This window comes from Anomaloglossus baeobatrachus, chromosome 2, assembly GCF_048569485.1.
Source record: "Anomaloglossus baeobatrachus isolate aAnoBae1 chromosome 2, aAnoBae1.hap1, whole genome shotgun sequence".
Lineage (NCBI taxonomy): Eukaryota > Metazoa > Chordata > Amphibia > Anura > Aromobatidae > Anomaloglossus > Anomaloglossus baeobatrachus.
In genome coordinates, this window is record NC_134354.1 from 363,215,671 (window position 1) to 363,230,077 (window position 14,407).

Genomic DNA, 14,407 nt, shown 5'->3' on the forward strand with positions numbered 1-14,407 from the left:
AAAAAAGGAGGTGTGAGACAGACACTAATATAATGTATAAGTTAGAGCCCTTTTTAATCAAAAACGGAAGAAAAATGTAAAAAACGAAATGTGTGAACATATGCTTAAGTGTTTTGTTTTTAGGTCGGAACTTGATTTTACGTTTTATTAAAGTGATTAGGCACTACAAACTGTTTCTTATCAATTTCCCCTCTTTTACTTTGGTTTGAAAGCTGTTCTGGCGACTACATAAAAGCCGCGTGCAGCTTTGAGCACCTAATTCCAAAACACCAGAAATGCAGTCACGCACCTTCTACAGGCTTTGTCCATACTGTTTCTGCCTTTTTCCATCCATTTCAGCCTTTTCCTCACTCACCAGAGCTTGCCGTTTGGTCTAACGTAAAATTATACGGGTTTCCCATATCCTTACATTGCACATCGAATATTCGCGAATAGTCGAATAGTGACGACCTATTTGTTGGATATTCGCGAAGTCGAATATTTTGGTATTCAATCATCCCTAGTAAGGATACATGCCCACAATCAGGAATAGTGGTGTTTTGGACACAGCATGTTTTTCCTGCATCCAAAATTCAGTGTTGTACAGTACAAGCACAGTGGCTGGAATTTATAAAAATCCCATGCCCACTAAGCTTCTTTTCTCTGCAGCATGAACTGACATGTAGCACAGCTGCCCTAGCTGCAGCATGTCAATTTATGCTTGAAGAGAAGTAATTGTTCTCCATGTGTAAACAGAACAAAAGTCTTTAGCACCTTAAACCCTGATCCTGGGCATGTGCAGCTGCGGTCACCTGCGGAGAACACTTCTGCTTCCACAGGACACAGAGTGTGCAGACCGTGGGCACATAGCCTAAATCTCTGAAGACATGATTCAGACAAAATTCCCAATGGAGAATTCACTGTAATGAGGCAAAGGGAGTCACTTTGACCTCACGTCTGGCCTGTGGTCAAGCGGTGTCAATCTTTTAGGCGTGGACAAAAGTGCGGTCATCAACAGTTTTGTTCACCTTTAAAAAGATGGACACAGCTGAACACAGGCCAAACGGAGCCCAGAGTAACTCTGCTGCCTGATAAGTAAATAGATCCATTGCGAGTTTCACCTGAACCACATATTTCAGAGATGTAGATGGCAACCCTAATGTAAGTGCTCAGCATACAGCAAAGGATGTTCTGTACTAAAATTGCATCAAATAGCATTCAACGTAACCCAAAAAACACAAGTCACTACTCACGTCCATCATCAGTTGACGCAAATGGGTTTTCACATTACTAGTGGCCCAAAAGCTCTGGAAAAATGCTATGGCTCCCCCCTCCTATTTCCCAAATACCCCCTCCATAGTACCCAGGAGGGGGAAATGCATCTGGAGCAGGATCGCCCCATGTATCCACAAGCGGAGGATCCTTTATTTCATTCAAGGGATTTTGTGCAATATTGAGAGAAGTACCATTTTTCTGTATTGGGTTTGTTTCACAGACTAAATAGGGCAAGTGACAGGGAAAGTTGTTTAGGGTCAGACACCGTGGAGCGGGGGTGCCATCTGACCTTAGGGCTTTAAAACTGACACCAGGCAGTGGCTCGTGGAAGCCAATAGTGATTTTTCAGAGAATAATACAGGAATCAATTCTAATACAGGTCACAAAACACACTTTAATGAATTATATGGATGCTATAAAGATAACCTGAAATCCTGATGGACGGTACAGTCTGAGTAGATACATCAAACAAGGCATCACCTTAAAGGGACTTAGGATTAATATAACACCAGCCTTACTTTCCAGGAGCCCCGAATTACTAGATAAGTGGGAGAATAAATCTATGTCTTCTTCTCTAAGATATATGCAAATTCTGGTAAAGAAAGAGAAATTAACATTGGAGAAAACATTCAAAAAATTGAATGAGCAATTTGAAACTACCCTTAAACTGAAAACTGACCCAGAATCTCAGAGGAGGAAAGCCATCTTATAAACATTAATGGAACGCTTCCAGTATCAATTGAAGGAGCGGAAACATAGCAAATTTGTGAAGGATCTAACTGAATTTTGTGATAAATAGGCTATAATTTTGGATACTAATCTGGTACTAGGGAGTGATATCTCCTCTTCTGATTGGGAACTCTCAAATAGTGATAGGAGAGTAGACACCTCCAAAATGGTTAAGATCTAATGGTGAAATCAAGCAAGCAAAGAAGTGGATAATTCAATCAATATGTCCACCATCGCCCGCCTACTCCAGTAGCTCCTTCAACCAATATCTCAGCCTCTTCATCTGCGTCCTCTGTTTTTAAATAAAATGACCCGGTCTTACGATTTGAGACAAAGTTATCAGGGCCACATTATCAGAGGCCGGAGATAAATAACCCCAAGGATACTAATCAGATAATCAACCTCTCTGAATTTGTGTGACAGGTACTGATATAAGTGTATTACATAAGGGGTTATCTTTTGTTCTCACTGAACGATGTACCTCTTTCAAATGGATTAAAGATATAGCTTTTTTTACTCAAAAATTAATATGGAAAACATTTTTCAAAAACAATGATGACTTGCAATGTAAAGCAATGGGGATAACCAAGGAGGATCACAAAGTGGTCAATTGACTAAATGACCTCCTTTATTAAAACAACAGGAAACTTAGTTCTGGACCATTTACTAACTTAAAGACCAAAAGCACTAGAATACCACCAACAGGGAACATGGATAGCATTGATATTTTCCAGAAAGTGGTCTCAGATGAGTTGTCCAGAATAGAGATGAGCAATGTTCGAATCTAACCGTTCGCCAATTTCAATGTCGAGTTGTTTTGGGCGATGTTCGAGTTGTTCGACGAACTCGAACGATTTGCTTCATGTTCGACCGTTCGATAACGGTTCGATCACCAAAAGCGTAGCTAGTTACTAGCTGGCTTTTCACTGTAATACTGTCAGTCACTGTTAATAATGATATAAAAATTCAGCGTATAGTGTGCGAGGGGTATGGGGTTTAGATCAGTGCTGCTGAGTGCTGAAAGAATGGCGATCGCCATTTATTTTTTCCTAACCGTGCATACAGTGGGGCGGGCAAAGCTGCCGGACAATCACAGACACACACACACACAGCAAAGTGGATTTTTGCCAGGCAAGCAAGGGCATGTTTCAATGGCTGTGCATGTCACATGTCCTTGCCCTATAAGACCAGGCCATTTTCCCCATCGCTGCCATTATCTCAGTGCTGCGGGTGTGTGTCAGTCACCGCTCCCGCTGCTGCTGCTGCTGTTGTGGGCTCTATACATTTATAGAGTGAAATCTACGCATTGGTTTAGGGATTAGGGACTACTTGTAATTTCAGCTTTTTTCAGGGCTAGATTAGAGCAGTTCATATCCATTTTTGCTAGGCAGGTCTGTGCCAGCGCTGTGCAAGGATTTTTCACAGCGTCTGTCTAAATCAGCTCAGGCAATTTTTTGGGGCATAGTATCAGTGTCTGTGATAGTCAGTGACGTACCACTGCTGTCAAGAAAGCTACACCACCTCTCCATTTCTACTAGCCAATTTTTAACTGCAGGTAGTCCAGGCAATTCTTTGGGGCATAGTATCAGTGTATGTGATAGTCAGTGACCTACCACTGCTTTACACAAACATAGCCCAGTTCTCCCTTTCTGCTAGACAATTTTTAACTGCAGGTAGTCCAGGCAATTCTTTGGGGCATAGTATCAGTGTCTGTGATAGTCAGTGACCTACCACTGCTGTAAAGAAAGCTACACCGCTTCTCCATTTCTACTAGCCAATGTTTAACTGCAAAAAGTGCAGGTAATTCTTTGGGCATAGTATCAGTGTGTGATAGTCAGTGGCGTAGCACTGCTGTCAAGAAAGCTACCCCACCTCTCCATCTGTAGTAGACAATTTTCAACTGCAACAAACAGTTGCCAATTTGTTCACATTCAAAATGAGTGGCAAAAGGCCAGATACTGGTGGAAAGGGGAACAGGCGTGTTGGAAAGGGAAAAAAAGTTTGTGTCCATGGGGTAGGTGGTAAAGCAACAGTAACATCTGCTGAAGAAAAACCATCTTCCAGCCAAAATAAGATGTCTACTTCTTTCCGTGGACAATCTGATATGATCCATTTCTTACGGACACGACCATCGCTACCAAATGTAGATGAGGCACAAAAAGAGCAGGTGCTTGAATGGATCTCAAGTGCTTTATCAAGTGGCCGCTTCTCCACTTCAACTTCATCAACATCCCAAATACTCCAGTTCTCTGAGGTGTCATCCCAATCGCAGTTGCTTCCTACCAGCTCTCAAGTCTCCACCCGCCCTGCTGAGTATGGAGTAACAGAGATGGTGGAGTCTGCAGAGCTGTTCAGTCACACTATAGCCTGGGAATCAGAGGTCTGCTCCAAAGCTGCAGTGAGTCCAGACAAGGAAATGATCTGCACTGATGCCCAGAAGCTTTGTGAGTCGGATCCAGGCCCAGATGAAGAAGGTTCTGAGCTTAATGTTGACCCTCATTACCAAACTGTATCTCCTTTGGTGGAGACAATGAGGAACATGCTGATGACGATGAGGCTCAGATACCTGATGACTCTACTCCCCTTCCAACCTCCAACTGGCTGTCATTTATCGCTCTCCAGGGCCAGCCACTGCTTTTTTTGACCATTTCACCACCTGGCTACTACATTTCCTCTCCACCGACATCCCCACCATCATCATGGGTGACTTTAACATCTGCATTGACACTTCTCACTCATCTGTCTCTAAACTTCTAACACTCGCTTCCTCCTTCGGCCTCACCCAATGGTCCTCTGCAGCTACTCACAAAGATGGCCACATGCTGGACCTCATCTTCACTCGCCTCTGTTCCCTATCTAACCTCTCTAACTTGCCTCTCCCCCTGTCTGACCACAACCTACTCACATTATCTTCCCTCTCTTCTCCAAGTACACAACCCCCCCTCCACAAACTTTCACACTCCCACAGAAATCTCAATCACCTTGACTTACACTCACTTTCTCAGTCCCTTCTCCCTCTCGCAGACATTGCTTCTTCATACAATGCAGATGCTGCTTCCACTTTATACACCACCACCATCTCTGCAGCTCTCGAATCAGCTGCCCCCCTCACACACCCCAAAACCCACACAATTAACAGGCAACCCTGGCACACGAGTCAGACAAAAAAAATGAGACAGGCTTCCAGAATTGTTGAGCGCAGATGGAAGAGGTCTCACTCCACTGAGCACTTTGTTACATACAAACAAGCTCTCACCACTTTCAAGTCTGCACTCACTGCTGCAAAACAAACCTACTTCTCATCCCTCATATCCTCTCTATCTCACAACCCTAAACAGCTATTCAACACTTTCAACTCTCTCCTCCGTCCCCCGGCGCCACCTCCGTCTCATCTCATCTCAGCTGAAGACTTTGCCTCTTTATTCAAGCAGAAGATTGACAACATCAGAGCAAGCTTTGGCCCACAATCACCACAGCCACTTCTCACAACTACTCAGCCTTCTTCCTCCAAATCCAGCTTCTCCCCATGACAGAAAATCATCTTTCAACTCTACTCTCAAGATCACATCTCACAACCTGCCTGCTTGATCCACTCCCATCACACCTCATCCCCAATCTCAACACAGTCTTCATCCCAACCCTAACCCATCTCTTCAACCTATCACTAACAACTGGTGTATTCCCTTCATGCTTTAAACATGCCTCAATCACACCCATCCTCAAAAAGCCCTCCCTTGACCCTTCCTCTGTGTCAAACTATCGCCCAATATCACTTCTCCCTATGCCTCAAAACTACTGAAACAGCATGTCCATCTTGAACTGTCCTTACACCTCTCTTCCTACTCCCTCTTTGACCGGTTACAATCTGGCTTCCGACCCCATCATTCCACTGAAACTGCCCTGACCAAAGTCACTAACGACCTACTTACCGCAAAAGCCCAGCGACACTACTCTGTCCTCATCCTCCTGGACCTGTCCTCTGCCTTTGACACAGTAGACCACTCCCTTCTACTACAAATTCTCTCATCTCTGGGCAACACAGACTTGGCGCTATCTTGGATCTCCTCATACCTAACTGACCGAACTTTCAGCGTCTCCCATTCTCACACCACTTCTTCATCTTGCCCCCTATCTGTCGGTGTCCCCCAAGGTTCAGTTCTTGGACCCCTGCTGTTCTCCATTTACACCTTCAGCCTGGGACAGCTCATAGAGTCACATGGCTTTCAGTATCATCTCTACGCTGATGATACACAGATCTACCTCTCTGGACCTGACATCACCTCCCTACTAACCAGAATCCCACAATGTCTGTCTGATATTTAATCCTTTTTCTCTGCTCAATCCCTAAAACTGAACATGGACAAAACAGAATTCATTGTCTTTCCTCCTCCTCACTCAACCCCCCCCACCTGACATATCCATCAATGTCAATGGCTGCTCACTTACCCCAGTGCCACGTGCTCGCTGCCTGGGAGTAATCCTAGACTCCGATCTCTCTTTCAAGCCACACATCCAAGCCCTCTTCACCTCCTGCTGCCTCCAACTCAAAAACATTTCCCGGATCCGTACATTCCTTTCCCAAGAAGCTGCAAAAATCCTAGTACATGCCCTTATTATCTCCTGCCTGGATTATTGCAACCTCCTGCTCTGTGGCCTCCCTTCTAACAGTCTCACACCCCTACAATCTATTCTAAACTATGCTGCCTGGCTCATTCACCTGTCCCCCCGCTACTCCCCGAACTCTCCTCTCTGCCAATCCCTTCACTGGCTTCCCATTGCCCAACGACTCCAGTTCAAAACACTAACCATGACATACAAAGCCATCCACAACCTGTCTCCTCCCTACATCTCTGACCTAGTCTCCCGGTACTTACCTGCACGTAACCTTCGATCCTCACAAGACCTCCTTCTCTACTCCCCTCTCATCTCCTTTTCCCACCATTGCATCCAAGATTTCTCCCGAGCCTCCCCCATACTCTGGAATGCTCTGCCTCAACACATCAGACTCTCGCCTACCTTGACAAGCGTCAAAAGGAACCTGAAGACCCACCTCTTCCGACAAGCCCACAACCTGCCGTAACCCTCAGTCTGATACAGCGCCGCGCAATCAACTCTACCCTAACCTACTGTATCCTAACCTATCCCTTGTAGACTGTGAGCCCTCGCGGGCAGGGACCTCTATCCTCCTGTACCTGTCTGTGTCCTGTATTGTTTATGATTATTGTACTTGTCCCTATTATGTACACCCCTTTCACATGTAAAGCGCCATGGAATTGATGGCGCTATAATAATAAATAATAATAATAATACCTGATTGGAATGACAACTTGACTATTCGGTCAGGGCAGGAAGAGGTTTGCTCTGAGGATGAGGGAAGTGAGAACACATAGGGTGATGAGGAGGTTGGAGATCCCACTTACTGTCAACCCACAGTCAGCCAGTCGATGAGGTTAGCAGAGGAGGTGGAGGAGGATGCTACTGACGACGAGGTTAGGTTGCGCCTTCCTGGACAGAGACGGAGTATTGGAAGCTTGTCAACAACTGCATCCTCAGCCACAACTCTGCCTCTGAGCACAAGTCGGGGTGGTTCTGCAGGTCGCATGGGCTCTAAGCCTTGCCTAGCCTGGGCCTTTTTTGACATTGGAAAGAATCACCCAACTCATGTCATCTTTAAGATTTGTCGCCAATCTCTAAGTAGAGACCAAAAATTCACTAGTTTGAGTACTTCGTCCATGAACCGTCACACGGATATGAACCATAAGTTGTAGTGGGAAGCTCACTGTGCTACAATGTGGCATACCGGAGCTGGCCAGCCACTATCTGCCCCTTCAAGTTCATCAGAGTGCTCTTCATCCTCTTTGACTGTGGGGACAGCAGTCACACATGCTTTTGGACGCAGACCTTCCACCTCTTTACCCGCAACAGGCAGTGTGATTGGCAGGTCGTCAGTTGTTTTGGAAGTGGAAACAGCTGCTGGTGTTGAGCTCTCTCAGACATCGAGAGCACCACCTTTGGATGGAGTCAACATTATGTCTCTGCCTGCACTTTCCTCACAGACCAGCAGTTTGCCAGGGACACCCTACTCAAAGCCGTCTCAGCACAGCAGCCAGCCCTCGGTCCCTCAGATGTGGACAAGTAAAAGACCATTTACTCCTAGCCAAGACAAAGCTAAAAGGTTTACTTTCAACATCTGCAAGCTGTTGGCTACAGAAATGCTGCCTTTCCGCCTGGTGGACACACAGGATTTTCGGGAGCTTATGTCTATCATAGTGCCCCAGTACCAGATGCCCAGTCGCCTCTACTTCTCCAATAAAGGTGTGCCTGAGCTATACCAGCATGTCACACACAACATCACCGCTTCCTTGAGAAACTGTGTGTGACAGGGTGCATTTCACCACAGATACTTGGACCAGTAAGCATTAACAGGGGTGTTACATCTTGCTGACTGGGCACTGGGTAACTATGGTGAGATATGGAGAAGGGTCTGCTGTACAAGTCTTGCCGTCCCCACGAGTTGTGCGTCAATCCTCTGTATGTAGAAGTTTTTCAACTGCTTCTGCCTCTTCCACCTCATTTGGGTCCTCCAACTCCGCTCAAAGCCTGTCTGGTCAGGCCACCCGTGTTGTAACTGCGCACAAGGAATCCCGCACACCTCCTTACTATGCTGGCAGCAGAGCTTAACGGCATCAGACGATCTTTACGTTAAAATGTCTCGGAAATGTGAGTCACACAGCTGACGAGTTGTGGTCAGCTCTGGAGACCGAGTTTCAGCAATGGTTGTCTCCACTCAACCTGCAGCCAGGGAAGGCCGTGTGCGACAATGCTGCAAACCTGGGTGAGGCCCTTTGCCGGGGCAATGTGACACACGTGCCTTGTATGGCTCACGTGTTGAACCTTGTTGTCCAGCAATTTTTAACCCACTATCCCGGCCTACATGGGCTTCTGCAGAGGGCACGGTCACTATGTTCTCACTTCCGCCGTTCACACCCTGCAGCTGAACGACTTGCATCGCTCCAGAAGTCTTTCGGCCTGCCAGTTCACCGGCTGAAATGCGATGTGCCGACACGCTGGAATTCGACTCTCCACATGTTTCAGCGACTGTGGCAGCACCGCCGAGCCCTGGTGCAATACGTTATGACGTATAGCCTGGGCCAAAGAGATACAGAGGTGGGGCAAGTCACGCTGCTGGAGTGGTCTCAGCACCCTTCTGCACAGTTTCGACATGGTGACGAACATGTTTAGCGCTGACGATGCCATTATCAGCATGACAATTCCAGTCATTTACATGCTGGAGCACACTCTAAACACTATTCGGAGTCAGGTGGTGGGACAAGAGGGAGCGGAGAAAGTACGGGAGGATTCACATGTTAAAGGGATACCAAGATCTACAAGGTCCAGACGGTCAGACCACCAAGGCGGCAGGCATGGGACGGTGGGGGAGAGGGATTAACAAGGGCGCATGGTAGCAGCCAAACTGTTGAGGAAGGTGCAGGAGCCCAGGAAGAAATGGAGGACAAACTGGCGATGGGCATGGAAGACTCAGCAGATGAGGGAGACCTTGATCACATTTTTATTGTGCGAGGTTGGGGGGAGAAGGCAGAGGAAGGAAGCATGATTTTCACCTCACCGCCACCTACACAGCAAGGACTTGGTCGCCCTGAATGCACAAGACACATGAGCGCCTTCTTGCTGCACTACCTACAACATGACCCTCGGATTGTCTTAATTCGAAGTAATGCTAACTACTGGGTTGCCACACTCTAAGATCCCCGGTAATTCCTGCCATAGAAAGGGACGTATGCATGCAGTAGTATCAGCAGAAGCTGTTACACAATATGAGATTGGCTTTTCCACTTAACACCACTGGTGCACAGCGTGAATCTCACAGTTCTAACTTGCCAACCATGGGACTGTCGAGTCATCATCACTCAAATCGTACCAGCAACACCGTATCTGGTGGTAACAGCAATTTTATGGAATCGTTTCATGAATTTTTTAGACCATCCTTTGCAAGGCCACAAGACACAAGAAGTCTGACACATAGTCATCGTCTGGAGAGGATGATACAGGAGTATCTCCAAGTGAATATCGATGCCATGACTCTGCAACTGGAGCCTTGCTCATTTTGAGCTTCCAATCTGGAAAAATGACCTGAGTTCGTCACTTACGCCTTGAAGATCTTGTCATGTCCCACAGCCAGAGTTCTCTCGAAACATGTCTTCAGTGCTGCTGGGTGTGTGCTGACAGATAAGCGCATGCATCTGTCCAGTGACAATGTGGACAGACTAACGTTCATCAAGATGAGCAAGTCATAGATCCACAAGGACTTTTCTACCCCTGTGTCATCCTGGGGAGAGTAAAGGCTTGTGGATTTTTGAATGTGCTTCATGCAAATCAACATTTTAAGTTTGCAACTGTGGGACAATTGATGTCACTTAAGTGGTGTCTGTGGCCAAATTTTTTTTAAAAAATGGAGACTCATGATTTTAGAAGGGCATGACATGCCTATATCTGTGTCTTCTCCTTTTACTCGTCCAGCTCTTTTCTTTCAGCATGAGTATAAGTACTTGTCACTTTTCCATGTGTTTGTGGTGTCTTGTGAGTTGTTTGTCACCTTTTGGACACTGTAGAAGGTGTTTTCTATGTGTTTGTATGTGTTTGTGCTTGCCTGCCATTGTTTTTAATGGGGTTCGAAGGTGTTTCGACAAACATTAGTTGAACGTTCGACGAACACACCAGTCGTTCAACGAACCGAACCGAACTCGAACAGTAGGGGGGGTGGCTCATCTCTAGTCCAGAATTCCCTTATATAAACCTAACGTAAGATCTAATTTTACATCTGAAGAGATGAACTCTTTAGTGTAACCAAAGAAAAAACTCCCAAAAACAGTATTTATTTACTTTTTAAAAATTAATAATTACAAAACTAGATTAGATGATCCACTATTATTTCGGACGATGTCACGTGAGGTGAGTGCAAAAGAGGGCAAACATTTAGTGAATGGATAGTGGAGTATGGATAAATATCAACAGACAAATTAGCTAGATTGCTATAAAGTGGTCACAGGGAATGAGCTAGCCTAAGACTAGCTATTCTCTCCCTACCCACCAGCAGAGGTACACCATACCTTTTTAGGTACCCCTTGCTCCTCGTCGACTGTCCTTGTTCTATCCCTAAACATATTATTGCCAAAGATAGGCATCCATCACCAAGAAAGAATATAAAGTGCTAGTGATAAATTAATACTGTTTTTAGGAGTTTTTTCTCCTTTGTTGCATTTGAATGGTCAAAGGTATATTTAATATGGCTGGTTTTCTCTCGGGGCCACTGAACATCAATAGATGGCTTAGCGATGTAGATGAAGTCTTTTCAGGTAAGACATTTGAGATACCCAATGTGACTAAAAGAAATCTTAAGATTATTTTCTCTGACCTGCTGACAGCCTATATCAATAACAAAGTCCTGGTGGGAGGTCCAGTCTCTGGAGCACTATATAAAGAACAACATAGTGCCAAGGGGACTAAAGGTCCAGTCACACTAAACAACTTACCAGCGATCCCAACAACGATAGGGATCGCTGGTAAGTTGCTAGGAGGTTGCTGGTGAGATGTCACACTGCGACGCTCCAGCGATCCCACCAGCAACCTGACCTGGCAGGGATCGCTGGAGCGTCGCTACACGAGTTGCTGGTGAGCTCACCAGCAACCAGTGACCAGCCCCCAGCGCCGCGTGGAAGATGCTGCGCTTGGTAACTAAGGTAAATATCGGGTAACCAACCCGATATTTTCTTTGGTTACCAGCGCACGCAGCTGCATGTGCAGAGAGCAGGGAGCAGCGCACACTGAGCGCTGGCTCCCTGCTCTCCTAGTTACAGCACACATCGGGTTAATTACCCGATGTGTGCTGCAGCTAAATGTGCACAGAGCAGGGAACAGCGCACAATGCTTAGGGCTGGCTCCCTGCTCTCCTAGCTACAGCACACATCGGGTTAATTAACCCGATGTGTCCTGCAGCTACATGTGCACAGAGCAGGAGCCGGCACTGACAGTGAGAGCGGCGGAGGCTGGTAACAAAGGTAAATATCGGGTAACCAAGGACAGGGCTTCTTGGTTACCCGATGTTTACTGTGGTTACCAGCCTCCGCAGAAGCCGGCTCCTGCTGCCTGCACATTTAGTTGTTGCTGTCTCGCTGTCACACACAGCGATCTGTGCTTCACAGTGGGAGAGCAACAACTAAAAAATGGCCCAGGACATTCAGCAACAACCAACAACCTCACAGCAGGGGCCAGGTTGTTGCTGGATGTCACACACAGCGACATCACTAGCAACATCGCTGCTACGCCACAAAAGTTGTTCGTTAGCAGCGATGTTGCTAGCGATGTTGCTTAGTGTGACGGGGCCTTTAGGATCAACATAATGCTGGCAGGGCAAGTCAAAACACCCCAACTGACCAAAAGGTGGGAGGAAGAATCCTTGGCTTCCTCACTTCGGTTTATGAACATCCTACTGGAGGAAGACAAAAGACTTAAGAGAAAACTGTTAAAAATCTCCATACTCTCAGAGAAAAGATCTTGAAGTTCAGTGCTGATCCTGAATTTCAGACTAAAGAGCTAGCATTACAAGGCTCGATTGATAAATATCAACAGAAAATGAAAAATCGTAAACAATCATTTTGTGAGAGATTTGGAAGATTTTAAACAAAAAAGAGCTTTCAATCTCTCAGACAAGAGATATATGTTCCTCAAATATATCTGAATCTGAAGGCAGGTCTAGAGAGAAAAGGTCTAGGAATTTCAGGGGTTGGTCTTCCTCCTCTAGATAGAGGAGGACTAGAAGATAGAAATTTACAGAGGACAACTAGAGCATCGGGGGTTACAGGTATTATCTGCGGAACCCTCATCATCTTCTGGACCCTCACCCTTACCACAGAAATCTTTTCTTAGGGATAAGAGATTCTTATCCATTCCAGCAGAGATATCCCAGAAAATCAAAAAGTGGTAAATATAGGTCTGGGAGATGGCCAACAGGTCTTAAACATTTTTAACTATAGACTGTCAAGTGTAGAGGTTAATGTACTTACTTATGGCCTTTCCTTTGTGCTGTCTACATGATTTGATGTCTTTGTTTGGGTAAAAGATTTAAAAATTTTTGTGAGGAAACTCAGATGGAGAAAATTTTTCAGGCAGAATGATCTCAGTGAATGTCAAAGGCTTGGCATTTTTTTGGATACTCTACCTGATGTTAGACTTCTGGCAAGACTGTAAGAGGTTGACATTATAGACTCAGAGAAGGGACCATTTACGAACCTCAGACCAAAAAAGACCAAGATGCCTCCTGCTACTAAGTGCAGCAGTATTGATATTTTTTCCACACTAGTTACGAATGAGATCCATAAAATTAGACCCAGTCTTACTAGCAATAGACCTAATCTTTCAAATTCAGAAAGGGAAGCTTTGTCAAAACTTTTTAAAAACTATGAAATAACCATCAAACTTTCTGATAAAGGGCGAAACATGGTGGTCATGGACACAGAGAAATATCTCCATATGAGTCTACAAATACTATATGGTAGATCTACATATGCGGTATTATCCACAGACCCCATGTCAGACTTTAAGTTGGCTCTCACTGAGATCATCTGTGAAGGATTTGAAAAATCACTAATCTCAAAAGACAAAATGGAGTTTTTCAACCCCAAGTTTCCAACCATAGCTACATTCTATTCCATTCTGAAAATTCACAAAGGTGTTTATCCTCTGAGGGGACGCTCCATAGTGTCAGGAATTGATGCTGTGGGGCAAAACCCCAGTATATACCTTGATAAGATTTTACATACTGTGATGTGATCACTGGTAATGTGCACAAGGGGAGATATGTGTCGATGCGACTATTGCAATCAGTGATGTGAACCCGGATGTAGTACTCCAGCACATTAGGTGCTGAGAGGGTTCATTTTTATTACCTGGGCCGGGTTTGTGTGGACAGCTAAAGAGATGGGTGGGATGGCTGTTGACCATATCTCCACCTCGGGGTGTGGTCCCAGAGGTAAAAGCCAGGACACACTCATGGTGTTCTGTTTAGCTCTGTATCTTCCTGTGCTGGCGGCAGTAGTGTTGTTCTTATTAATTATAATATTATTATAATATAATTTATATAATTAAATTAATTAAATTAAATACAATATAATTATAATATTCTTATTATCAACTGTAATCATGATCATGTAGTTTATGTAGATACCTGTTACAGTTGCTGTCTGCAATATGTTGGATCCACGTCCCGAAAATTAAAAACCCGAATATCAGAACATTTGAATGGAGCAAAGAGTAACCCTAATATGAACAAAAAACCTTTATCAGGACTATCTCGCCATTTTTTGGAAGTACATTGAGATGATACATCAACTTTAAAAGTTATGGCTAT